At 41.3% G+C, this 27,661-nt stretch overlaps 1 protein-coding gene across 4 annotated transcripts in view; it reads left to right on the forward strand.

Annotated features, from left to right (window-relative positions):
• The window catches only part of LOC134347583 (rho GTPase-activating protein 6-like), a 551,475-nt gene that overhangs the window by 348,803 nt on the left and 175,011 nt on the right, over positions 1-27,661 (forward strand). Inside the window, exon 1 of one of the 4 annotated variants that reach the window (XM_063049933.1) lies at positions 722-1,216. The exons of the other annotated variants lie outside the window; for them this stretch is intronic. The gene's annotated coding sequence lies outside the window, so the exon portion shown is untranslated. Of the gene's footprint in view, positions 1-721; positions 1,217-27,661 lie in introns of those variants that run through there. 4 annotated transcript variants of the gene reach the window in all.

Consider the following 27,661-nt stretch of genomic DNA (forward strand, 5'->3'; position numbering starts at 1 on the left):
TGAAGGTCCATAAAGATTTCAGAGAATACCATTAATCCTTACAATATCTTAAATTCATAATTTCTGGAAGGGGAAACACAATAAGAATGCAGGACTTTCTTTTTCTGGTTATTTGGCATTTTGTCAATACCAAGTGCTAACACCAAGTGGTGATGAAATTAACCATTTGAAACCCCCAGGACTGCCCAAGGATTTAATGCAGTGCACGCCAGGGAGGGAACATCGAGATGCCATACATAATTTGATTTATTTTAAAGATTTTTGTAATGTAACTAAGTTCATAAATACATGATAGAATCGAATATTTTTGTTTGGGCGGGGTGGGGGAATATAATTTTGCTCCACAATCATCTGTTGGGAAAGGGAACCCGTGTAGCAGCAGTGGGTGAAGGCGCGGGTTATGTTTATACTAGTTTAACTCTGTGTAGAACTATTCATGGAGCAGCAACAGTAAAATGGTTCAGAAAGAACAGGCGTTTGCTGGAGACGTCCGAGGGTTTTGTCACTTCCCTGGATAAGCAGAATAATAACACCACGAGGCACTATTTGCATTGCCACGTTTTAATTTTGGAGGCTTCTGTTGCAACGAGGAGAGGAAAAATGGCAACGTCCCTCGATTTGCATCTTTTTTTAAAAGCACAAAGTAAGCTCTCTTCCTGTTGTCATTCTTCCCACCCAATACCATTCACAGCAGCCTCGCCTGCCTCATTGCTGCGTTGCTGCTCTTCAACACATGGGACGCTTCGCTTGAAGGAAGCGCGTTTTTAAAAACATGAACCCTTGATTATTCCCGCGTTCCTTAAAGGGAAGATAATACCATCTCCTCAATAACGATCCTTGAAGGGATGTTACCCGATGCTTCTTCGGACGGCCCTTTGGAGCACTATTCCTAATAAGGAAAGTATCTAGATGTGACAGTCGAGCCGAGAAAAGAGTTGGGGGCGGGGGTGGGGGGAGAGATAAAACGCCAGTGTTTACTGGACTTTAGTTTGCAAATTTCACCAAATTTAAGAGGGCCAAGTCATCATCAGAGAAGAGTCGGTGCAACATTACGGTGCTGCCAGCGGAGGTGGTAGGGTCGTGGAGTTGAAGATATCGATCGGAGACTTATCCAGAGAGGAGGAAAGTGCTGAAGAGTTTGATTGGCAGCCGTTCCCAGCTAGCCCGCCAACGAGGACGCGGGCGCGCACTCGCACTGAGCGTCGGACTTGGATGGGTGAGTCGGGTCGGCGCCCACTGCTTTCTTTCCTACCTCAGAGAACCTTAGCAGTCCAGCCAGCGGAAGCCCCGCACGGTGTCAGAGAGCGAGGAAGCACGGTGCTCACACTGTCTGGTTGAAGTGTCAATGCTCAACCTGTGGGACACTGACTGCTCCAGTCGCTGGTAGAATCGGGTGACAAACGTTTCCCCAGTCCAGCTGCCCGCGGGTTCTTAAAGGGATGTCAGCCCGTCCGTTCTGTTGGGATGCCTGAAAATGGGGCAAAAATGCCCAAGCTTGGATCATTAATTAGTTTGGCGAAAATTATTAGGAAAGATTCGGTTTGGCTGAAATGTACTTGCACTGCCGTTGATAGCATAGAGAGCTGCGCTTAGCTCATGGTTAATTAACCTTCCAAATGTGTATTTTTCTCTATAATCATTTCATTTCTCAAGGCAATCATCTCCTTCGTTTTCTTCATTAGTATTTATACAGCAGTATAATTATTTTCTAGGCACTGCCCCTTAGTTTATTAAGGATGATAGGGTGTAGTGTTACTGAGTGTTTAACATGCCTTTCCAAAAAATAGGCCCCTTTAAATTCCCAAGCACATACATCCTGGACCGGCCAGGTTCCTTTTACCTGCGATATTGCTCATGTAAGTTTGAATTTTAAATGGTAAATCTGTTTTATGAGTGGGTGCTTGGCGGGAGTTCCCAGCTCAATAAAATGATTTGTTAAGTAATGTTTCCCCTGGTGTTACCATGACATTGCCTGTGCAGATGATTCATTGTAATTCTTTGCACAATAGTCAGGAACACATGATGGTAAATTTGAGATGCACAATAGAATCAATGAAAGACTGCACCCAAAAGGATGGACATACACCCAATGTGCAAAAGACTACAAACTCTGCCAACACAAAGGAAAAAAGAAGGAGAATAAGCAATAAATATTGAGAAAATCAGATGAAAGGGAATCTATAGCTGTGGGAACAGTTCAATGATGGGGCGAGTGAAGTTCTGCCCTCTGGTTCTGGAGCCTGATGGTTGAGGGCTAATAACTGTTCCTGAACCTGTTGGGGTGGGTCCCCGGGCTTCTGTGCCTTCTTCCTGATGGCAGCTGCAAGAAGCGAGCATGGCCTGGAAGGTGGATTTCTCTGACGATGGATGCTGTTTTCCTGTGTCAGTGTGCCTTGTAGATGCACTCATTGGTGGGGAGGGCTTTACCCTTGAGGAACTGGGCTACATCCACTACTTTTTGTAGGATTTTGCATTCAACGGCAGAACAGTCTGTGCTGCAACCAGTCAGCATACTGTCAGTCAGCACTGATCTGTAGAAGTTTGCCAAAACTTCAGTCAGGATTGTTTGAAGAAATCTCTGCCCAATTGTCATCTATATTTAACCTGCAGCACCAGGGGTCCCAATACATTGGGCCACTGGTATATTACAATTAGGAATGCCTACCATTCCACCCCTGGGCCACATTTTGGAAAATCTGATAACTTGACTGACCTCTTCCTAACTGCATACAGGCAGAGGCAAGGTCCCAGAGATGAGGACAACAAAGGAGGCAGGGGAGTGGCTATGGGATTGCTTTGACGTAGTCACATTAACATTGTTAAACATGAGTGGAATAAGCTTTTAAAGTAGATTTGAATGTATTCAAGTACATTCCTTGTTGTGCAAGCAGAGCAGTGGGAATGCCAGGCAAGGCAGTGGATTGCTCCTTTTGCAGGATGTGGGAAGGCAGTGAGACCTCTAGTGTTCCTGATGACTACACCTGCTTCTTAACACATGAGGGAGCTGGAGCTAGAGCTGGATGAGCTCTGGGTCATTCAGAAGGCTGAGGGCTTGATTGACGGGAGGTGCAAGTAGGTAGTTACACCTAAGGTGCAGGACACAGCTAACTGGGTGAACATCAGGGGGAGGAATAAGCAGTCAGTGCAGGGTACCCCTGTGGCCATTCCCCTCAATAACAAGTTACTGCTTTCTATACCATTTTGTGTTTTTTTTTGAGCTGGCGGTTTAACCTAGCAGAGTTCTCTGGCTCCAGTCAGGAGTCGGGCTGTGTAACTCAGAGGAGAAGAGGAAAGAAGAGGCAGGCAGTAGGAATAGTGAATTCACTGGCTTAGGGAATCGTACTGGAGGTTCTGTGGATGAGAACGAGATTTCCGGATGATATATTGCCTCCCAGGTGTCAGGGTTAGCTCAGATCAAGTCCATAGCATTCTTAAAGTACGACGGTGAGTAGCCAGAGGTTGTTGCCCATCTTGGAACTGTTATGTTTTGTAACTTCAAAGCAGTAAACTAATTAAAAGGAAGACATGGGAGTCCGGAATGTGAGTCTAACTTCATCTTTACTGTAAGCGTGGTGTGTGCATGTCACATGTAGTGTGATGACGTATGCAATTCCTGTATTTATACATGCAACCTGTAATGAATTATTTAAAGAGCAAGAATGCTTTCTCAAACAATACATTGACAATATTACTCAAGTACTTCTGAAATATTAAGTACCCAACAGGTACCAATGAGGAAGGATGACGAGGTCGTGCAAAGTGAATTAGATGCTAGGTTACAGGATAGGACCTCCAGGGTTGTGATCTCAGGATTGCTACTCGTGCCATGTGCTAGTGAGGCCAGAAACAGGAAGACCATACAGTTTGACATGTAGTTAGGAGATGGTGCAGACAAGTGTCCTTCGGATTTTTGGATCGTAAGGCTCCTTTCCAGGGAAGGTGGGACCTTTACCTACAGGCTGTTTGCACCTGAAGTGGACGGGGGAGTTTTAGCCGTGTACTACGGTCTGCTCATGCAGCACTTGGTGGGGTGGGGGGGTGTGGTGGTGTCTAAACTAGAGTTGCACAGGATGGGAACCAGAGTGTCAGGGCAGTTAGTGGAGTGGTTGTGGGGAAAGATGTAGTTAAGATTGCATACAAAGACGAGAATTGAAACTTTGAGAATGGTGTGAATAGTATTCTGCATTGTGCCTATTTCAGTGCATGGAGTATTGTAGGTAGGGCAGATGAGTTTAAGGCATGGGTCAGCTCATGCAATTATAACATCGAAATCACTAGTGAGACATAGTTGCAGGAGGGTCCGGGCCGGGAGCTCAAATTTCCATTTTCCATTGTTTTAGACATGATAGAGTGGGAGGGATTAAAGGGGAGGGGCAGCATTTCTGGTCAGGGGAAATGTCATGGTATTGCTGCAATAGGAAAGACTGGAGAGTTTGTCTACTGAAGCCAAGTCAGTGGAATTGAGGAATAAGAAAGGGATTACCATATTAATGGGATTATGTTGCAGACCACCCAATAGTCAGTGGAATTTAAAGGAGGAAATTTGTAGAGTGACAGTGGTTGTGATGGTAGGTGATTTTAACTTTCCACATATTGACTGGGACTCCCACACTATAAAAAGGCTGGCTGGGCTAGGGTTTATCAAATATGTTCAGGAAAATTTCCTTAATCAGTATATAGAAATTCCAACAAGCTGGCTGATGGTGTAATGCATCCACACCGGACCTCGAGGCGAGCGGTCCTGGGTTAGAGTCCTTGCATATTGGGTTGAAAGCTGAACTAGCAACTTGGACTCATTTTTAAAAAGAAAACAGGCAGGAATGCTGAAAGAAACAGCAAGGTTGCCACCTGATGTGCCTCAAAGCGCAGAAGAGAGCAGCACAAGCAGTCCCAACTGGAGAGATTATGCTAGATCTCCTATTAGGGAATGAGGCAGACCATGTGCCAGGAGTTTGTCTGGGGGAATGCTGCATCTAGTGATCATAGTGCCAATATTTTCAAGATAACTATGGAGAAGGATAGATTGGGTTGAGATTCTAAATTGGAGAAAGGCCAATTTTGATGGTATCAGAAAAGATCTGGCAAGTGTGGATTGGGTCAGGTTGTTTTCTGGCAAAGGTGTACTTGGTAAGTGGGAGGCCTTCAAAAATGAAACTTTGAGAGTACAGAGTTTGTATAAAAGGCAAGGCTAACAGATCTAGGGAACCTTGTTTTTTGAGAGATACTGAGGCCCAAAATTAAACCAGAGATCAGTGCAGTTTTATTGAAGGCAAGGACATCAAACGCCACTTACATTCTCAGGAATATTTTCGAAAGGTCAACAGAAGTACAACAAGACCTATACTTCTGTTTCATTGACTACACAAAAGCCTTTGACACAGTGAAACACCAAGTCATCATGAAAATGCTTAAAGATATTAATATCGATGGAAAAGATCTTAGAATAATCAGGAATCTCTACCGGCAACAAAGTGCAGCCATATGGATAGACAATGAGATTGGTGAATTTCAGCCAGTAAAGCAAGGAGTCAGATAGGGTTGTGTTCTATCACCCGACCTGTTCTCCCTGTACAGTGAAAACGTCGTGAGAACCACACAGGACCTACCTGGAATAAGTATAGAAGGATACAATATCAATAACCTCCGCTATGCGGATGATACAGTACTGATAGCAAACTGTGAAGTAAATTTACAGAAACTAGTAACACAGAGAGCGAAAGACTTGGCCTAACCTTAAACAAAAAGAAAACTGAAGTAATGGTAATATGAAAGAAACCTGATATCCCAAACTGTAGGATCGTATTGGGAAATGAAATCCTGAAACAAGTTCACAACTTCAAGTACCTTGGATCATGGGTAACATCTGATGGCAAATGCGAAAGAGACATAAAAGCAATGGCAAAAAACAGCATTTACAGAAATGAGAAACATCCTAACGAACAAGAAAATAGCAATTGACATTTGCATTAGAACTGTCAGCTGCTACGTTGATGTATGGCTGCGAGTCATGGAACTTCACAAATGCAATGGAAAAAAAGAATCAACGCAGCAGAGATGTGGTTCCTCAGAAGAATGCTGTGCACATCATATGTGGACAGGATAACCAACAAAGAAGTTCTACAGAGAACAAAAACAAAATGTACAACACTTTAAAAAAAAATCAGAAAACAGCAATCAAAATTCTTTGGACACATCATGCGAAGAGAGACCTTAGAATATTTAGTTACAGCTGGAAAGCTGGAAGGAAAAAGAAGCAGAGGCAGACAGAGAATGAAAATGATAGATGGAATAACATCATGGTGAGAAACGGGAGGCAACAACTACAATTTGGAGGGTCAGGGACCTTGATGGATGGAGAGACATGATTGCTCACGCGCAACGGCAAGGCACCTGAATAATAATAACTGAGGCCGTGGTTAAGATGAAGAAGGTGCATAGCAGGAATTGGCAGCAAGGAAATAGAGAGTTGCTTGAGGAGTGTAAGAGATGCAAAAGAACACTCTTGTGGAAGAGAGAATCCGGAAGGGTAAAATGAGGCATGAGGTTGCTCTAGCAGGCAAGATGAGGGAGAATTCAAGGGCTTTTACAGATATATTAAAAGCAAAAGAATAGCAAGGAACAAAATTGTCCTCTTGAAGATCAGTGTGGTCACCTATTTATGGAGCCAAAAGATATGGGGGAGGTCGTAAATGGATTTTTTGCATGTATATTCACTCAGGAGATGGACACAACGTCTATAACTGAGGCAAAACAGCAATGAGATCATGGACCAATACGGATTAGAGAGGAGGAGGTTTTTGTTGTCTTGAGGGTGGATAAAACCCCAGGGCCTGACAAGGTATTCCCTTGGACCTTTTGGGAGGCTAGTGCAGAAATTGCAGCACCCCAGCAGAGGTACTTAATGGTCCTTAGCCATGGGTGGGGTGCTGGAGGATTGGAGGATAGCTCATGCTGTTCTGCTGTTAAAGAAAAGCTCTAAGAATAAGATGGGAAATGATAGGCCCGTGAGCTGGCATCAGCAGTAGGTAATTATTGGATGTTATTCTAAGGGACCAGATATATTTGGATAGACATGGACTGATTAGGGGTAGTCAGCAAGGCTATGTGCATGGTGGGTCATGTCTTCACAGTCTTAAGAGTTTTTCAAGGAGGTTATTGGAAAGTTGATTAAAGAAAGGCAGTGAATATTGTCTACCTGGACTTTGACAAGGTCCCAGTCTCAGATGGGACCTTGTCAAAGTCCAGGTAGACAATATTCACTGCCTTTCTTTAATCAACTTTCCAATTCAGTTGCTTGGCATTCAGGAGGAGGTAGTAAATTGCATTTGACATTGGCTTCATGAAAGAAGCCGGAGAATGGTAGTAGATGATTGCCTCTGTGTGTTGCAGAGATTGGTGCTGGTTTCATTGTTGTTTGTGATTTGTCTCAGTGATCTGGATGATAATGTGGTAAACCGGATTAGCAAATTTGCAGATGACACCAATATTGGGGGCATGGTGGGCAGTAAGGAAGGCTATCAAAGTTTGCAATGAGATCTGGACCAGCTGGAAAAATGGGCTGAAAAATGATAGAATTTAATGCAGATAAGTGTGAAGTGTTAAACTTTGTTAAACCAGAGTAGAATTTACACAGTGAATGGTAGGGCACTGAAGAATGTGGCAAAACAGAGGGATGTGGGAATACTGATCCATAATTCCTTGAAAGTGGCATCACACGTAGGTAGGGTTGTAAAAGGAACTTTTGCCACACTGGCCTTCATGAATCAAAATATTGAGTACAGGAGTTGGGATCTTATGTTGAAGTTGTATAAGACATTAGTGAGGCCTAATTGGACTATTGTGTGCAGTTGTGGTCACCTACTGTAGTACAGGAAAGATATCAATAATATTGAAGGAGTGCAGAGAAGATTTGCAATGGTGCTGGAATGAGGACCTGAGTTATCAGAGGAAGTTGAATAGATTGAGACTGATTCCTTGGAGCACAGGAGAATGAGGGGAGATTTGATGGAGGTATAAGAAGTTATGACAGGGTAAATGCAAGCAGGCTTTTTCCACTTGGGTGAGACTAGAAACAGAGGTCACAGGTTAAAGGCAAACCTGAGGGACAACTTCTTTACTCAGAGGGTGGTACGAGGTGCCAGCAAAAATGGTGGACGGGGGTTTGACTTTGACTTTAATGAAAATTGGGATAGGGATGTGGATGGGAAGGGTGTGGAGGACTATGGTCTAGTTGTGGGTTGCTGGGGCTAGGCAGAATAACAATTTGACATGGACTAGATGGGCCAAAGGGCCTATTTCTGTGCCCCATGATTCTATATCTTTGTAAAAGGAAAGACTGCAGGAACGAACAGTCTCAATATGAATGGCTCAACAGGAGTGGCTTCTTGTGCCTAACTCTGTCCCTCTGTCCCTTCTGCATTGCAAAATATCGGACCAATCAATAGGAATAAGATGTCCTCGGCAGCCCTATTTTAGTTTTCGACCAACAATGCAATTTAATATATTAAAAATGCCTTGGGGCATCAGTATGAATAACATCCAGTGGTCTGAAAATGTGCCTTGCGCCCACAAAGTCCTGGGTGTGCTATATTAATGGAGTGTTACTGTATTACAATTTGAACTCGCTAACTATTGCACAATTTGACCTGCTGACTATTGCTGAGTTGTCTGGAACAATGCACATCTTCCAATACTTTTTTCTAAGAATTGAAAAACTCTTTCATGCATCCTCTGCATGTTACAGTATACATTCCCTTTCTGCGGTGACTGCTTTCTCTCCACTTCACACAAGTGTCAGCTCTCTGTGGACCTCCGCTCACTGAGTGTTGGCATTCTGGGGACAATGAAAGCTGTAAAGTCTGTTCGACTTCATGAGGGGAGCATAATTCTGTCCTTCCCTGCTTTCGATGTCGGGAGTCACTAGGAAGCAGTCAAACCAATGGCTGTGCTCAGCGGCTTGGTAGTGATCTACAGATTTGGCACATATTAGTGATTGACCTTGAGTCTTGCCTACATTCTACATAGTGCAGTGTGCAGTGGAATACTGTGTTTTAAAGTAGTCAGCATTTTCTTGTGAAGTCTCCTTTCCCAGGATACGCAAGGGACTGCGGATGTTGGAACCTGCTGGAAGAACTCAACAGGTTGGGCAGCATCAGTAGGGGGATAGAATTTGTGGTAGTTTTGGTATTTAAGTGGTGATGGTACCTGACTATTATGGCTATGGCAGTGGGTGCTGACCATATGTTGCCTTCAGATGTAGCTGAACTGATGCTTGGGACAGAAAATTCCACTAACATTGGTTGGTCACTAACATACAAGTGGTTATGCATATCCTGACTGTGGAGGTAGCAGATGGACTGGTATTTATATTGGTGTGGGAAGAGTGAATAGGACACAGATGAATATTTCCACTTGATTTATATTGCGTATTTGTAACGGAACATTTGCCAGTACTTTGGCACGTTGAACTGTTAAAGCTGGGTCATCAAAACACCAGGATTTAAGATAAAGGATTTTGCTGGGGAGCAGAGCAGTGTTCAAGTATAGTCCATGTTGTGTGCTTCCACACATTCATTTTCAAGTAGTACACTTTTGATCGATGCTATTTTTTTACATTTTCTTTATCCAATGCTCCTGTTTTTGTGCCTCATCAGAGTCAAAGTCTGCTTGTGATCATTGATATTTCTGGATTGTAATTTTTTTTATGCAATGGAAACTCAGTTGAGATCTTCTTAGAGGCAGATGGTTTTCATCCATATAATCAACTCTTGAGATCTTCATAGGACTGTTGCAGTCCAGATGAATGGTCTCGACCTAAAATGCTGACTGCCCATTTCTCTCCACGGATGCTGCCTGACATGCTGAGTTCTCCAGATTCCAGAATCTGAAGTCTCTTGTGGGATTTTACTTGGGTTGCAGAAATATAGAGCAAATATGCTAAATTGTTACACCATGTTTGATACAGAACATCCTAATTGAATATTAAGATAATTATTATCCCATTATGCCTAAAGGAGATCAACTATTTACAATTCCACTAGGGTAAAACTATGAGTTGAAACATATTAGTTTCTAAAGGTTCAGAGATGCCAAAGAAATGATGGATTGCCTTAGAAATAATCATTTCTCCCTGTGGAAGCCTGCTGTGTGAAGTAACTGAAAACATGAAACATTCTTGATAAAAGTTCTCTGGTCTTCAATGAAATTTGATCTTGAGCCAGAATAGTGGTATTTGTTGGTGAAAATATAAAAATAACTGCAGATGCTAGTGTCTACAAAAACAGAAAGTACTGGAAATGCTCAGCAGGTCAAGCTGCATCTGTGGGAAGTGAAGCAGAGTCAAAGTTCCAGATTGAAGGTCCAACATTTTCTGTTTATGTTTTAATGTTATTTGTTTTTGTCGTCCAATACTTCATCTCAGCTATTAATTTGGCATCGCTTTTCATTGTTGGTGCAGGAAATAACTGAAGGATCCAATTTCAACAGATCTGCTTTAGATATGAGAAGACTACATCATTTTCTGCTATTTTTAATTCTGCACGGTCAAACCTGAGGATTAGATATATACTTGAAAGTATTCCAGGACTCTAGTGTAGGGAGAGAGGAAGCTCTCTGCTCAAGAGTTAACCAAAGAAAAATCAGAATACCAGGAGTCTGATCTTACTGTCATACAGTGGTTTTGCAAATTTGACTGTATTTATATAATCATTCAGAATTAATTTGTATTAAATACCTGTTGAATTGCACCTATCCATGTAAATTTAACTCCTATTTGTGAAAACCTACAGACAAAGGAAGATCAAAAAGAAAGGAAAAGTGTAATTCAGAATGCTAAAATATGTTAAAAATAGAAGTTCTTAACTATAACGCAGCTTGGTAGAGGGATTTGTACTGGTATAGATGTGCCATCGAGAGCATTGTAACTAGCTGTTTCACTGTCTGGTATGTGGGTTGGGGTGGGGTGGTGTCTACTGCACAGGATCAAAAGAAGTTACAGAAAGTTGTAAAATTAGTCAACTCCATCTTGTGTTCTAGTATCCAAGTCGTCTTCAAGGAGCAGTGCCTCAGAAAGGTGGCAATGTTATTAAGGACCCCCATCACCCAGGACATGCCTTCTTCTTATTGTTACCATCAGGAAGGAGGTACTGAAGCCTGAAGGAACACATGTATTGATTCAGGAACAGCTTCTTCCCCTTTGCCATTCTATTTCTAAATAGGCATTGAACCTATGAACACTATCTCAATACTTTTTAAATTTCTGTTTTTACACTAACTTAACTATTTAATATTCATGAATATAATTACTGTAATTCTTTTTTTTATATCTTTATCATGTTCTGCATTGTACTGCCTCTGTAAAGTTAACAAATACAATTCCAAATGGACATTAAACCCATGAACACCACCTCATTTTTTTATTATTTCTGTTTGCATTATTTTAATTTAGCTATTTAATATACACAAACTTACTGTAACTGATTTGTTTTTTTTCTGTATTATGTATTGCATTGTAATATGCATATGCCAGTGATATTAAATCTGATTCAGATTCTGTGACGTTTGACGTTGGGACTCACTTTCAACCAGCTCAGTTTGTTGTGATTAAAGTTTATTTCTGAGGATTGGAAAGATCCTAGAGAAGTATTGTTCCATTGTCAGCTTCAGTGCTAATGGACCTACTCAATGGTAACAGGCTAATTTGGAGGGGCTATTGCATTGGCTCATAAGTGATCTAACAAGCAATGCACACATTTCTGATGCTAAGATACATCCCAGGATGCACTGGGACACATCATCAGTGATGTAACCTGGGGTCATCGGGTGTTTTGAGTCTTTCAACATGAGACACCCAGCCAGGATTGATTAGGTCCCGGCTTGTGTCCCAGTAGCATTGGTCCACGGCTCACACCTCTTGATCCAAAGCCATCAGGAGGCTTGCCCAGCAGCCTCTGTGACAGTCCCGATGGCTCTTTTCGTTGCAGCCCTCGTAATGCCAAAGAGAGAGTGGGTTTTACACAGCAATCAGCCAGCAAAGCCTCTACACCCCATCTTCTTAATTCAAAATGTTGTTCATATTTTGGGTTTCCTGAAAATATGTCACTGAATCATTTGAAGTATCTCTTTGAGTATATGCACAATAATGTGGCAGATGGCAATTGGTTTCAGCTTTCTGAGCTTTCTTTTCCTCCCAACTCTCGTGTAGCTACAACTGCAATATTAAGCCATAACAGGAGTAGTAAATTTTTCGATCACTTTTGCTTCCCTTTACAAACTCCATCTTGTACAAAATACCAACAATATTTATTATACTTGAAGCTTGAGCAATTCAAAGTTGCATTTAAAACAGAACTGTTTGCAGTGGTCTATTTACTGCACTCCTCTTGCCTGCACAAAATGAATACTGGGAACAGGGTTAAACCTGCCTTCCGTCTGACACTCTGACAACTTCATAGTTCTTAAGTTACTTGAGAAAATAATGGAGACTTTGGAATGCTTAAAAAACATAAATTGTGTGGACTAACACAATCTGCCTGATATATACATTGTGGGAACCACAGCTGTCTTTTTTCATTGTATGAAACCTTCTCAAATTGAGTCTTTTTGACCAACTTTTAACCGCTCTACAATGGCTTATTTCCCAGTTTGTTCATGTTAGTCACCTTCGATGACTTTTCTTTGAGATTGTACATGGATGTGCAAACAAGCCGTAGCTTTTTAAGCTTTAGGCCCCAAAGTTGCTGCTTGACAATTTATTTGATCTTAGGGAACTGTATTATCCATACTCTTGGAAGTTTTCTGAATGTTTTGTCTATCGAAGATAAGCTATCTGCTCTGATAATATTATTCATGGAAAGGATGTACAGCTAGCGTATTCTGTAAGTCGTGCCATATCGAGTAGTTCCCTGTAACTTTGGTGACAATATTGTAATACCTGTACACATCTAGCTTAACGATGAGTTGCTTTTCACACCTCAGCAAAATGTGATTTATTTTCATTTGACAAAACTAGAAATATTATTTATTGAAAGTATTTGTGATTCAGTATCTTTATTATTGAGAACATAACTATTTTCAATTCTCGTAAGTTTTCAAATAAATTTGTATTTTGACTTTGTCATGAAATAATCAGAGACTTTTCACAATGCTTTTTTGTAAGCATTTGCAGCATTTATACTTTCCCATTGTAACATTGATTTTTCATAAAGAACACATTCATGGTCTCCATATTATTTATTTTTTCTCCCTGTAGAATCACCTCCCCGACTGTTTATTGTTTCACCCATCTCTTGAAACCTTGGTTTCTTGCTGAAGCACAAATCTGTGAGTGTGGGTCAATTATGGCACATTCAGAATGAGCTTTAATATCGCTGGCATATGTCGTGAAATTTGTTAGCTTTACGGCAGCAGTTCAATGCAATGAATAGTAAAAGAGAAAAAATTAAATAAAAAATACTGTATATCTCGATGGAGAGGAAATTGAAGTGGTTGATAGTTTCAAATTACATGGATCAATGATTAACACCGAAGCAGTAAGCAGTCAAGAAATCCAAAGAAGGATTGCCCTTGGCAGAGCGGCCATGAAGGATTTAGAGAAGATCCTCAAGAATGGGAGTCTATCTCTACATACAAAGATTTGACTTTATAAAGACTGCGAAAGTTGGATGGTAAAGAAGGAGGGCAGGAAGTGTATTGACACCTTTGAACTGTGGTGCTGGAGAAAAATACTACACATCTCGTAGACCTCTCACAGAACAAACGGATTGGTCCTCAATGAGATCAAACCAAGTCTCTCTCTGGAGGCTCAAATGACAAAACTCTACCTATCGTACTTTGGACACATCATGCGAAGAAACAGCTCTCTGGAAAAGGATATCATGCTCAGCAAGGCGGGAGGACAATGGAAGGGAGGAAGACCGCCAATCAGATGGATGGACACAATAAGTTCAGCTATAAGCGCAACATTATCTACACTGAGCCGCCTTTGCGAGGATCTACTCATTTAGGGCAACTATCCATAGGGTTGCCATGAGTCGACGATGACTTGATGACAAGTCTTTCAGGAATGTTTAGTGGAAGTAGACTACATCTGAGCTAAGGGCCATGTAAAATCCTTGCACCGCCCAGTGCTTTTGACACTTATGAATAACTGGGAAAGTAAATGATTGAAATAAGCTTAAAGTTATAAACAGGCTGGTTATTGATGCGAAACCTGTTGCTTTGGGCTTAAGAGGCTCACTGCCATTCGGGTGATGATGGCTGGCTAAGTAAATTTATCAGACTGTGTGTACTTTCACTAACTGAGAGAAATGTAGATCTTAATACCATTCCCCTTCCCTCCTACAAGCAGGTCATGCCTTGCATATGCTCTTGAGGACCCTGTAATTTTTTTTCAATTACAATTGACGTGTATATCAATGGTGAGATGAGCTTTTATTCTGTTGTACATCTGGTTGTGTTGGGATGATAGTGGTGTTGAGCTCTGTTCTTGCAAGTGGCTATAATTTACTGCTGGGAACAATGCCACAGATTTGCCTGTGTATACTCCACCAATTCTCCCACCACCCTGAAAGCTAGTTGGTCGCTGTTTGTTTTTATTGTGTTGATTTTTTTGTTTTAGTGGTGTTGGTGAGGAATCAAGGTGATGGCTGCACATCGCAATAGTTGTTTTGTTTGCGCGTTCCTTCTGCTTTATCAAAAGTGCCGTGATAAAACCAATAATGTGAAAAAGGCATTCAATATATAGACAGGATATTCAAAAGGTCTGTGTTTTCTGAAGCAAAAAGACTTCCATTCTTATGGTGTTTTCTGTGACCTCAGGATATACCAGATATTTAAATGCTTTTGCAATCATTGTTATAGGAAAAGATAAAGATTTTCTTCTATATTTTTCTTTTCCATTGCCAGCATCAAACTCTCAAGCTTATCATTTACCTGGTCAGAAGGACCCTTTCTCTGAACCCAGACACTGAGAAAACTCAGCTCATACTCCCACTTTCTCTCTGCAGTTCGGCATCAGAACTAGGTTTTTTATCATTGAGGTATGTCGTGAAATTTGTTATTCCACAGTAGAAGTACAGTGCACAACATAATTGCTGCAAGTTCCAAAAATAAATAAATAACAAAAAGTGAAATAATTAATTAGTGCAAAAAAAAGGGACATTGAAATGATATTTATGGTCAATGGACTGTTCAGAAAACTGACAATAGAGGGAAAGAAGCTACTTGTAAAATGTTGAGTGTGGATCTCAGGCTCCTGAACCTTTTCTCCGATGGTAGTAACGAGAAGAGGATATTTCCTGGAGAGGATTCTCAATGATGGACCTCACTTTTTTGCGGCAAAACATTTTTATGATTTCCTTGGTGGTGAGGTGGGATGTAGCCCAGATGGAACTGGGTTCTTGCAATCCTGTGACTGGATTCTCCATTCCAGGCTGTGATGCAACCAGTCAGCATACTCCCCACTGTAGATCTGTAGAAATTTGCAAGCCTTTGATGATGTATCAAATTTCCTCAAACCTCTATTGAAGAGGAGCCGGTGACCTGCCGCCTTCCTGATTGCATGAATGTGTTAGGCCCAGGATAGTTCCTCTGAGATGTTGTCACCCAGGCACTTGAAGCTGCTCACCCTTTCCACTGCTGACCCCTGAGTGTGAGCTCCTGCATGTTCTCCCAACTCCCCCTTTCTGAAGTTCCCAATCAGTTCATTGGTCTTGCTCATGTTTAGTTACAACACCACTCAACCAGCCAATCTGTTGCCATCGAGATTCTGCCAACAACAGTGGTATCATTAGCAGGGTTATAGATGATCTTTGAGCTGCGTCTAGCCATTTGTGTAATCAGGTTTAGACAATATGCACATTATTTTGCTGATTAGGACTGAAGATCTGATTACCATGGGACTTTCTAGTAGAGTCGGAGGTTTTTTGATCCAAGGTGCCTTCGTAACATGTCACCAGACTTGCCGATCTTCATTTCACACTGAACCTTTACTTTTCACCATAGAGAATTATTATTCTTACCAATGTTCTAAGCTACATTCACATCCAGAACTAGAGATTTGAACCTTGTGTGTCTACTCCTTTATTGGATATTTTGCCCCCACATTCACAGCACTACATAATCTGTTCACCTTTTTATTCCTCTGGGTTTACTCCCATTTCCCAAAGCCTCTTCTGTTCCCATGAGTATTAGAGTGTGCAGCTTTGATGGCGGAATTTAACAGATAATGCCCAAAAGAGCATTACGTTTGCATACGAGCATTAACAGTACATGAAGGGGTAGAAGGGGACTCTTGAGCTTGCTTTCCTCGTCAATATTGACACAGGTTCTTGATACTGCCCAGCCACAGGTTCCTGTGTGTCCAAAAATCTATTGATCTCAACCTTGACTGAGCACCACATCCATCTGATGTAGTGAAGTCCAGAATGACGGCATTAAGACATTTTTAGGCCTAAAATCACTGATCTCTTCTCTTGAGGCGGTTCTAGACTCTCCACTTAGTAGAGATAGCATCTTGGTACCTATCCGGTTAATCCCTCAATTTTCCATGCCTCGACGAACACTCCCTCTAATACCTCAAAACTTCAGTGAATGCAGGCCATTCTCTCTCAACCTCCTGTCATCCCAGAACTCAGTCTAACAAATCTCTGTTGTGCTGATACCAAGGCAGGTGTATTATTTGGCAGATTCAACATGCAGTTTTTCAGTCTGTAATTCAAATTCTTAACCAAGCTTGACTCTAAAGTATATTCATTTGTTTACCGTATCATTAGAATATAATGTTCTGTAGGAGTGAGTCATCCAAAAGCGTGCATTTATCCAATGTGTTCTTCAACTCCCAGTTATTCCAAAGCAATGTAGTCACTGACTGTCATGCTTGCTGCATAACAGCAAGTTTCATACTGCAAGATACAGGAAGCTACACCGGGAGTAATGACAAGTTATCTTGTTTGAAAATCTAGCAAAGATTTTGTATTTGTTCTGCATGTTTCTATTAATTAAAAAAAATTATTGAAACCCAAAGACTTTTCTTGAGGAACAACAGTTTTCTACCAGTTTGAGGATTTGTGTAGGTGAATCCTCTCTTTTTTTCCCCCTGCATCACCTTTTAGTGTTCTTATGTTTAAATGATATTGTTACTTTTCAATCTTTCAGGAGAAGTATATTGCTTCTCACTACAATGCACTAAATTTCATTCACTGTGTTTGTCCATTTCCCCAGTCATTGTTGTCCACCATGAAGAAGACATTTATTTCCTCATACCATATCTGAATCTTACATCTTCAGTTTTGAAATTATACCAAGTTTGTGTTAGTTATATGCTTCAGGCTTGACTATCAAATATTCTGATGTTTCGTATAGATGCTGAACAATGCAGCATTATCTCAGCACTTGAGTATGAGTGTGGAATTTGTAATTGAGTATCTTATTTCTAACTCAAAGGTGTGTGCTATTTGTGTGGGTTTGCACTGACTACTTATTTTGCTTTGCTGACAGTTTGCTCTCTACCATCATCTTCGAGAAACAAACAATTGAATTGGAAGGTCATGCCTTATTTGATCTTCTACTTTCTTGCAACCTTGACTAGGTAGAGGTGGAGAGATATCAATATTCAGGACCGATTTGGAACAGTTACTATCATAGCTGTATACCACATGGGTGCGTCTTTCGAGTCTTGGGTGTTGACCATAAAAACCACCAATCTTAAAAGAGACTGGATGGCAATATAATTCCTTGAAAAGTGAGTTGATTGGCATAATAATATTCTTTAGCACTTGGCAGGATTGTTTTCATAGACTGGTGACAAGGAGAGGAGTTTTCCTTAAAATTTCAGTATTAAAAAAATCTAAGTGGCCAGTATGGGTCCTAAGATCAAATGCTGGTTGAACTTAAGATGGTATCTTAGTGGCGAAGCTTGTGAAGTGAATGGCCACTCAGGGGTTCATGACAGATTGTTGCAGTAGTGGATTGATTGAGACTTGAGTTGCCTGACAGTTTGCATAAAGAAAGCTGCACAGTAACCTCATGTTTAGCAGACTAAAGCCTACTCCTGCCAGTGCTCAGTTGGTGGGAATAAGTTTTGGAGGATTCTGGGTGTTATTTAAAGGGGCTTCACCTTTTGCTTGCTGCTGGACGTTTGAAGAGAGGTTTTGAAGTATGTTGACGAACTTCAGCATGATGAAGTTCTCTGATGATCTCATGTGGAGGAAGTGCTGTGTTTCGTTTTGTAGGGATAATGAGGACAAATGGCAATGTGTTTTGCTGTAGCATTGTATGGGCTGGAGGTGTACATGGAGAACATGAGGTCAAAGGAAACAGTGCTAACTTGGCGAGAGAGAGAGAGGCAGGAGGGTAAGATGTCACACTTTTGCAGCAGAATTGCTGCTAAATCTTTCCAGTTCCCTCTTTTGCACCCATCCCCCCAACCACCACACCCCAATATCTGCCTCTGAATCGCTTGTCAGGACCTCCAAATAACATCCATTGAATTCACTGTGTAGTACACCATGCCCGTTGTGTTTAGACCACAAGACGTAGGAGCAGAATTAGTCCATTCTCCACTATTCCATCATGTCCAATTTATTATCTCTCTCATCCCCATTTTCCTGTCTTCTCCCTGTAACCTTAGACACCCTTACTAACCAAGAACTTATCAACCTCCACTTTAAATATACCACCTGACTTGGCCTCCACAGCCGTCACTGGCAATGAATTCCACCGATTTACCACCCTCTGGCTGAAGAAATTCCTCCTCATCTGTGTTCTAAAGGGACGTCCTTATGCCCTCTGGTACTTGTCTTCTCCATTATGGGAAACATCCTCTCCACGTCCAGTCTATCTCGGTTTAATCTTTGTTTATGTGAAATCTGCAGAAGCCTGCCTCAGAACATCCAGGTAAATTTGAATTGTAATCAGCAAGCAGGACAAAATTTGCAAACTGTGAAAACAAACTTTCAAGTGGGCTTATCTTGCTGGCATAGCGTCCATTTAGCAGCTGTTTTCAATCTTGCATGTAAAATTGCCACTGGGGTTTAGCTGCAAGATGTAATGTGTTGATAAAGCAGCCTTGCCTTTATAGGCAGTTACCACAATAATTGGCAGGGTTGCCATTACTATTGGTGAAGATTCATTTTAAGTTAGATTCTGAAAATGAACTGCCCAGACCAGATAGGACGTGGATGCTTTCTGCTGTAGTTCACTCTGCACAAAGGAAGTATGATGTCACAACAGCAAGGGAAATAGGATGCCAGCAAGTTTATAAATAGAAATGTCTTAGACTTGGCAGTTCCTCAGGAAAAGAAACTCAGACAACATATAATGCACATTTTTAAAATAGGTTTAATAGCATACCATGCATGGGTCCAGCAGAAATACAATCCATTTTCCAATCTCCTTGTGCTGCTCTCTGCCAGATGGCACATCAGTGGGTTAAACTACCCAAGAGTATACTATCACAGTGGGTGTATTTAAAAATAAGCCACGGTTAGCACGACACTATTACAGCTTGGCACATCGGAGTTTGGCATTCAGTACTGACGTCCTGTAAGGATTTTATACATTCCTCTTCGTGAATGCGTGGGTTTCCACTGGGTGCTCTGGTTTCCTCCCATATTCCAAAGATACACCATTTCGTAGTTAAGTTGGTCATTATAAAATGGTCCTGTGATTAGGCTAGGGTTAACTCGGTGGTTTGCTGGGCAGTGCGACTCGTTGGGCCAGATGGGTCTGTTCCGCGCCCTATCCCTAAATAAGATAGAAACATGGAAAACCTACAGCACAATGCAGGCCCTTTGGCCCACAAAGCTGTGCTGAACGTGTCCTTACCTGAGAAATTACCTAGGGTTACCCATAGCCCTCTATTTTTCTGAGCTCCATATATCTGTCCAGGAGTCTCTTAAAAGACCCTATCGTATCTGCCTTCACCACCGTCGCCAGCAGCCGATTAGACGCACTCACCACTCTCTGCATAAAAAAACTTACCCCTGACATCTCCTTTGTGTCTTCTTCCAAGCACCTTAAAAATGTACCCTCTCGTACTGGCCATTTCAGCCCTGGGAAAAAGCCTCTGACTATCCACATGATCAATGCCTCTCATCATTTTGTACACCTCTTATCAGGTCACCTCTCATCCTCCAAGGAAGAAAGGCTGAATTCAGTTAACCTATTCTCATAGTTGGCATTTTGTTGTTTGATTGTTGGGGGGTTTTGTATTGCTATATTTACGCTCTATTCTTGGTTGGTACGGCTGTAACGAAACCAAATTTCCCTCGGGATTAATAAAGTATATCTATCTATCATAAGGCATGCTCCCCAATCCAGGCAACATCCTTGTAAATCTCTGCACCCTTTCTCTGGTTTCCACATTCTTCCTATAGTGAGGCGACCAGAACTGAGCTCAGTACTCCAAGTGGGGTCTGACCAGGATCCTGTAAAGCTGCAACATTACCTCTTGGCTCCTAAACTCAATCCCACGGTTGATGAAGGCCAATGCACCGTATGCTTTCTTAACCACACAGTCAACCTGCGCAGCAATTTTGAGTGTCCTGTGGACCGGACCACATGATCTTTCTGATCCTCCACACTGCCAAGAGTCTTACCATTAATACTATATTCTGCCATCATATTTGACCTACCAAAATGAACCACCTCACACTTATCTGGGTTGAACTCCATCTGCCACTTCTCAGCCCAGTTTTGTATCCTATCAATGTCCCGCTATAACCTCTGACAGCCCTCCACACTATCCACAACACCTCCAACCTTTGTGCCATTAGCAAACTTACTTACCCATCCCTCCAATTCCTCATCCAGGTCATTTATAAAAATCACGAAGAGTAGGGGTCCCAGAACAGATCCCTGAGGCACACCACTGGTCACCGGTGTCCATGCAGAATGTGACCTGTCTACAACCACTCTTTGCCTTCTGTGGGCAAGCCAGTTCTGGATCCACAAAGCAATGTCCCCTTGGATCCCATGCCTCCTTTCTTTTTCAATAAGCCTTGCATGGGGTACCTTGTCAAATGCCTTGCTGAAATCCATGTACACTACATCTGCTGCTCTACCTTCATCAATGTATTTAGTCACATCCACTAAAAATTCAATCAGGCTCGTAAGGCACGACCTGCCTTTGACAAAGCCATGCTGACTGTTCCTAATCCTATTATGCCTCTCCAAATGTTCATAAATCCTCCCTCTCAGGATCTTCTCCATCAACTTACCGACCACTGAGGTAAGGCTCACTGGTCTATAATTTCCTGGGCTATCTCTATTGCCTTTCTTGAATAATGGAACAACATCTGCAACCCTCCAATCCTCCAGAACCTCTCCCGTCCCTACTGATGATACAAAGGTCATTTCCAGAGGATACAGCAGGCAGTGAAGAAAGCTAATGGCATGTTGGCCTTCATAACAAGGGGAGTTGAGTATAGGAGCAAAGAGGTCCTTCTGCAGTTGTACAGGGCCCTGGTGAGACCACATCTGGAGTATTGTGTACAGTTTTGGTCTCCAAATTTGAGGAAGGACATTCTAGCTATTGAGGGAGTGCAGCGTAGGTTCACGAGATTAATTCCCAGGATGGCAGGACTGTCATATGCTGAAAGGTTGGAGCGACTGGGGGTTGTATACACTGGAATTTAGAAGGATGAGAGGGGATCTGATTGAAACATATAAGATTATTAAGAGATTGGAAATGCTAAAGGCAGGAAACATGTTCCCGATGTTTGGGGAGTCCAGAACCAGGGGCCACAGTTTATGAATAAGGGGTAGACAATTTAGGACGGAGTTGTGGTTGTGGATCTGTGGAATGCTCTGCCTCAGAAGGCAGTAGAGGCCAATTCTCTGGATTCTTTCAAGAAAGAGTTAGATAGAGCTCTTAAAGATAGCGGAGTGAAGGGATATGGGGAGAAGGCAGGAAAAGGGTACGGGTTGTGGATGATCAGCCATGATCACAGTGAATGGTGGTGCTGGCTCAAAGGGCTGAATGGCCTACTCCTGCACCTATTGTCTATTATCAGCAGTCTCCTCCCTCGCCTCCCACAGTAGCCTGGGGTACATCTCGTCCGGTCCCAGTGACTTATCCAACTTGATGCTTGCCAAAAGCACCTGCACATTCTCTTTCTTAATAACGACCTGCTCAAGCTTTTCAGTCCACTGTAAGTCATCCCTACAATCGCCAAGATCCTTTTCCATAGTGAATACAGAAGCAAAGTACTCATTGTATACCTCTGCTATCTCCTCCGGTTCCATACACACTTTTCCACTGTCACACTTGATTGGTCCTATTCGCTCACGTCTTCTTGCTCTTCACATACTTGTAGAATGCCTTGGGGTTTTCCTTAATCTTGACCGCCAAGGCCTTCTCATGGCCCCTTCTGGCTCTCCTAATTTTCTTCTTAAGCTCCTTCCTATTAGTCTTATAATCTTCTAGATCTCTATCATTACCCAGCTCTTCTTTTCTTCTTGACTAGATTTTTAACAGCCTTTGTATACCATGATTCCTGTACTCTACCATCCTTTCCTTGTCTCATTGGAACGTACCTATGCAGAACTCCATGCAAATATCCCCTGAACATTTGCCACATTTCTTCCGTACATTTCCCTGAGAACATCTGTTCCCAATTTATGCTTCCAAGTTCTTGTCTGATAGCTTAATATTTCCCTTTACTCCAATTAAACGCTTACCTAACTTGTCTGTTCCTATCCCTCTCCAATGGTATAGTAAAGGAGATAGAATTGTGATCACTATCTCCAAAATGCTCTCCCACTGAGAGATCTGACACCTGACCAGATTCATTTTCCAATACCAGATCAAGTACAGCCTCTCCTCTTGTAGTATATTGTGTCAAGAAACCTTCTTGAACACACCTAACAAACTCCACCCCATCTAAACCCCTCGCTCTGGGGACATGCCAATCGATATTTGGGAAATTAAAATCTCCCACCATGACAACCCTGTTAATATTGCAGCTTTCCAGAATCAGTCTCCCTATCTGCTCCTCGATATCCCTGTTACTATTGGGTGGTCTATAAAAAAAACACCCAGTAGAGTTATTGACCCCTTCCTGTTCCTAACTTCCACCCACAGTTATAGTTTGATAATTCTACGTACTTAGTGATGACTGGAAATTTATTGCAAGATACATCAAGTGCAATCTGGTGGGTCAGGTGATGCCATTGTGTCAGAATTAAGCATTCAATCTAATCAAATTTAGTTGTCAGCGAATAATAGACTTGACATTTTACCTGAAGTTAATCCAACTAGACTGGTGTTCAGCCACTCGTGATTTAGTAAATCAGTATGATTACTGAGGCTGTCTAGTGCCGTTTCCATTGGAGAATTTCCAATCGTTCCTGATCAATTCTAGTTTTGCTTTGCAACCTTTCAATTACTAGTTATTTTAAAACCAAGTGAAATAAACTGTAATTAAATCCTTAAATACAAGTAGCTTTTCCATTAGTCTTTTAGTACTTTGTTTTCGTTAAATACGTCAAGGGTGGAAAGATGAAACGTGCAGTGATGCAGGTTTTCCATCCTTCTGTTTCTGCTTCTGCCTGTTTCATGGTACTCTTTGTATATATTTGTTCAACAGCAACTGCTGCTATTTCCACCAATCTGCCTTACGTGAGAAGATAATGGAAAGGCCCCTTGAGTCTGCTGTCCTTTTCAATAAGATCATAAGTGTTCTTTTACTTTAGCAGCACTCCTCACCAGCTCTGTATCCTCTAAATTTGTTCATCATTCTCTGAACTAAACTTAGCAGCAGCTCTGGACTATACTGGTTTGGTCGAAAATTGCAAACGTTCAAGATCCTCGGTATCAGTAATTCCCAATGGGAGTGGTTACATGTCCTAAGGGGGCGTTAGGGGAAATAAAAGTCATCGGGGGCATTCAAGATTCTTGGGGGTGGGAGGAACGGGATGGTAAGCGGCACCCTAAGGAGCACAAGAACTGACCGACTGTGTCAACTCACTGCCGTCATCAACATCCCATAGGCATTCCCAGTTTGTGTTAATTTTTAATTTTAATTTAGCCCTGTTAATGATGGATAAATACATCGCAATCCCTATGGGTCTGAAGGTGGTGAAACCTTAAATTCTAATCCGGCTATGAAACAGAAACTACAGAAAGTGCATTAATACGATGTTACACATCTGGAGTATGGTTTTATTCCAATCTCGTCAGATCAGCGACACCCCCCGTTTGCAATACCGTACTGTCGAATGAAGCCATGAAACCATCAAGATTGCAAGAACACTTCCGTAAAAGACACCCTGTAAAGCCTTTGTATTATGTATTACTCTGTTCTAGAAGATGAAAGAAGCATTTGAAAAGCATTGCACATACAAGTCATTTGCCAAGAAAGCTAAAAATGACCTTGATAGTAGTCTCACACACACAAAATGCTGGTGAACGCGGCAGGCCAGGGAGCATCTATAGGAAGAGGTACAGTCGACATTTTGGGCCAAGACCCTTCGTCAGGACGACTGTACCTCTTCCTGTAGATGCTACGCGGCCTGCTGCATTCACCTGCATTTTTTGTGTGTGTTGCTTGAATTTCCAGCATGTGCAGATTTCCTGGTGTTTGCATTGATAGTAGTCTCAATGCTTCTTATAACATTTCCAAAATGACAGCAAAGTGTGGAAAATCTCATACAATGGTGGAAGATTAATAATCCCTTTTGTATCAGAAGTGCACACCACTCTATCCAAAATGGATACTAGTATTTTAAAATCAATTCTTCTGAATAATAACTCTGTAGCTCGTTGTATTGACAAAATGAATGAAGACATTGAGGATCAGCTGTGTACAGAGCTACAGACAGAATTTGGAATACAACTGGATGTGTCAACTGTACGAGACAACGTGGGATTGCTAATGGCATATGTATGGTTTATCAAAAATGGAAAAGCTTATGAAGAGATTCTCTTTTGTTAAAAGTTTGATAACAAATAGCAACAGAGAATCAATCTATGACGAGCTCAAAATATATATTGAGGATAAAAGTATTGGGATTAGGAACATGATTTCTCATGCAACAGATGAAGCACTATGCTGGTTTAGTGGCATTTATGAAAAATGAAATTCCAAGCCTGCCATCCATTGTGCAATTTATCGTCAATGTCTCGCAGTCAGAAAGCCAAAAGTCAGCCAGCGACTTTTTTCAAGCCTGACTCTTGTAATATCTGCTATCAACAAAATTAAAGCTCATCCATTAAATAGCAGAATACTTCACCAGTTATGCCAAGGTAATGATGAGTTTGAATGCTTGCTTCTTCCCACTGAAGTGCATTGGCTGTCTAAAGGCTGCTGCTTAAATGTTTCTTTGATCTGTTTGACACTGTGGTTGAATTCTTGCTCAAAGTCGACAAGAGCTTGGGCAACAAGATTGAACTTCTAGCCAAACTGTATGACAAATTTAACATTATAAGTATGAAACTGCAGGGTGAGAATTTCAATTTAATCCAGGCAAAAAGTACAGTGTCAACTTTTATCTGAAAATTGGAAATGGATAAGTAAAACATTTGGAGAAGAATGTTCTCACAGTTTCCCTGCATGAAAAGTATGGCACTTCATCTTTCACAGACAGTGATTTGCAAGAGTACTACTTACACCTGCAGTCACTGAAGAAGGATTTTCAGAATCAATTCAGGAATTTGAATGATCTGGAAATTCTAGGCTGGATAATTAAGCTATTTCTTTGCAAGGTGGAAGAACAGGAAGAGAGCCTGGAAGAAGAAATTATTGAAATTTAGAATGATGAAGAAGCAAAAATGCTTTTCAAGAATGTCATCTTTTGTGGTATGTGTCTACATTGTCATAGAATGTTTCCTGGTCTTTGGAGAAGAGCCAAACTGTTCTTCATTGCATTTCCTCTACCTTGCTGAAAGAGGCTTCAGTGCAGTGAACTACATACTCACAAGAAACAGCTTGGACGTTGTTAATCGTGAGGACTTAAGGCTTTTGTTGGCACAACTTGAACCAGATATTTCAACTCTTGCTAAAACCCATCAAGCTCAAGGATCACATTGATATCGAAACTGCAGTACAGAGCACAGGTACTGTGTAAGCTAGGTTTAAAGACAAATAAAAATTTAAAGCAGATTCATTTTCTCATGTTAGCTTACGGTAGACATGTTTTTACACTGTGGGGGTGCCAGAAAGTATATTGTGCCTAAGAGGGGCATTGGCAAGTATGAAGGTGCTTTAGGGGAGCGGTGGCAAGTATGAAAGTCTTTAGGAGGGTGTTGGGCTAAAAAAGGTTGGGAAACGCTGCTCTATATGAAGAAACATTTTTTAAGTCTTTAATTGTGAAAGGGAAATTCCTTATCTTCACCCTTCTGTCCCAGTTCTTCAGACATTTCATCCAGGCAAGCATCAGTCTTGCATCTATTCTTTAAAGAATGTTGTATGTTTTGATGGTTTCACTTATCAATTTTCGACATTTTAGCGAATATAAGCCCAGTCCATTTGCTAACTTGTAGGGTGATTTGCGTCTCTCCCCCGCCGCATCCTTATAACCAATGTGGTTTACCTTTGTTGTACTTTCTCCTTTGTAAGTATCTTCTTAAGTATCAGGCTTATCATACCTGTACACAGTATCCCAGTGCTGTAAGGTTTCTTTATTCTTTACCCGGGTTCTATCATGATGAAGTCATTTTAAATTTCTATATCTCTCAATTCATGCAGATCCCTCAGATCATAACATTTCTTGACTTTTTTGTTTCTAAATGACTGCTTTTCTATTTTTCCACATTAGGTGCCACTGGCTATGGTACCCATTCTCTCAGCTTGTCCACATTTCCTTGAAGCCTCTTTACATCATTCTTAAAGGGCACTTTGTCATTCAGCTTTGTTCTATTTACGTAATTGATTATGTAACACTTGCCCCACCTTATACAAAATGTTCAGACACATGGTGAAAAGTTGGAGCACTGTGCTGATCACTGTAGCATGCTAGGAGGTTTGTGACTGCTTATAATTAATTGTAATATTTTCTCTGCAATTTATGTCAGATTTTTTGTATTGCATTTTCTCTTACTTCATTCTTAAATATTAGATGATAGTAAATGCATTCCCACTATATGAGTATTGTCCAGGAACTTATGGATTTTTCCATGTTGATAACCAGTGCATTCATTATTTCCAATGCTACTTCTTTCAAAATCTTGGAATGCAGCTCTCAGGAGCAGGTAATTATTTTTAGATTTCGTAAATAATGCTGATTTCTGATTCATAAACCTGCTGCCCCCATTATCTTTGAGTGATTTTGTGGTTTGCTTTGTGAAGGCTGACTTAAAATGTTTGTTAAATTTCTCTGCCTCTCTTTTAGACTCCGAAGTTTCTTTCCCCTATTGCAGTCTATAAGGGACCCACATTACCTTTTGCTGAACTTGTCCTTTTTACGTATCTGTGAAAGCTTTTAGTGCATCAAACTAGGTTGACTGAATGCTGCAGTTTCAAGTTCTTCATCAATGCCGTAGGTATTTTCAGACAACATCTTAAAGATAGAAAGTTTTGTTAAAAGAATGCATAGAAATTAAGGTAGTAGGTACAGGAACCAGTGGAGGAGCCGTTAAACTCAGGCTAAATAAGAGGCAAGAACTTGACAAGCAGATTTGGGATGTTACAAGACTTTTAGGGTTGTGGAAGTGTGGAACCAT

This window comes from Mobula hypostoma, chromosome 6 (assembly GCF_963921235.1).
Source record: "Mobula hypostoma chromosome 6, sMobHyp1.1, whole genome shotgun sequence".
Taxonomy (NCBI): Eukaryota; Metazoa; Chordata; class Chondrichthyes; order Myliobatiformes; family Myliobatidae; genus Mobula; species Mobula hypostoma.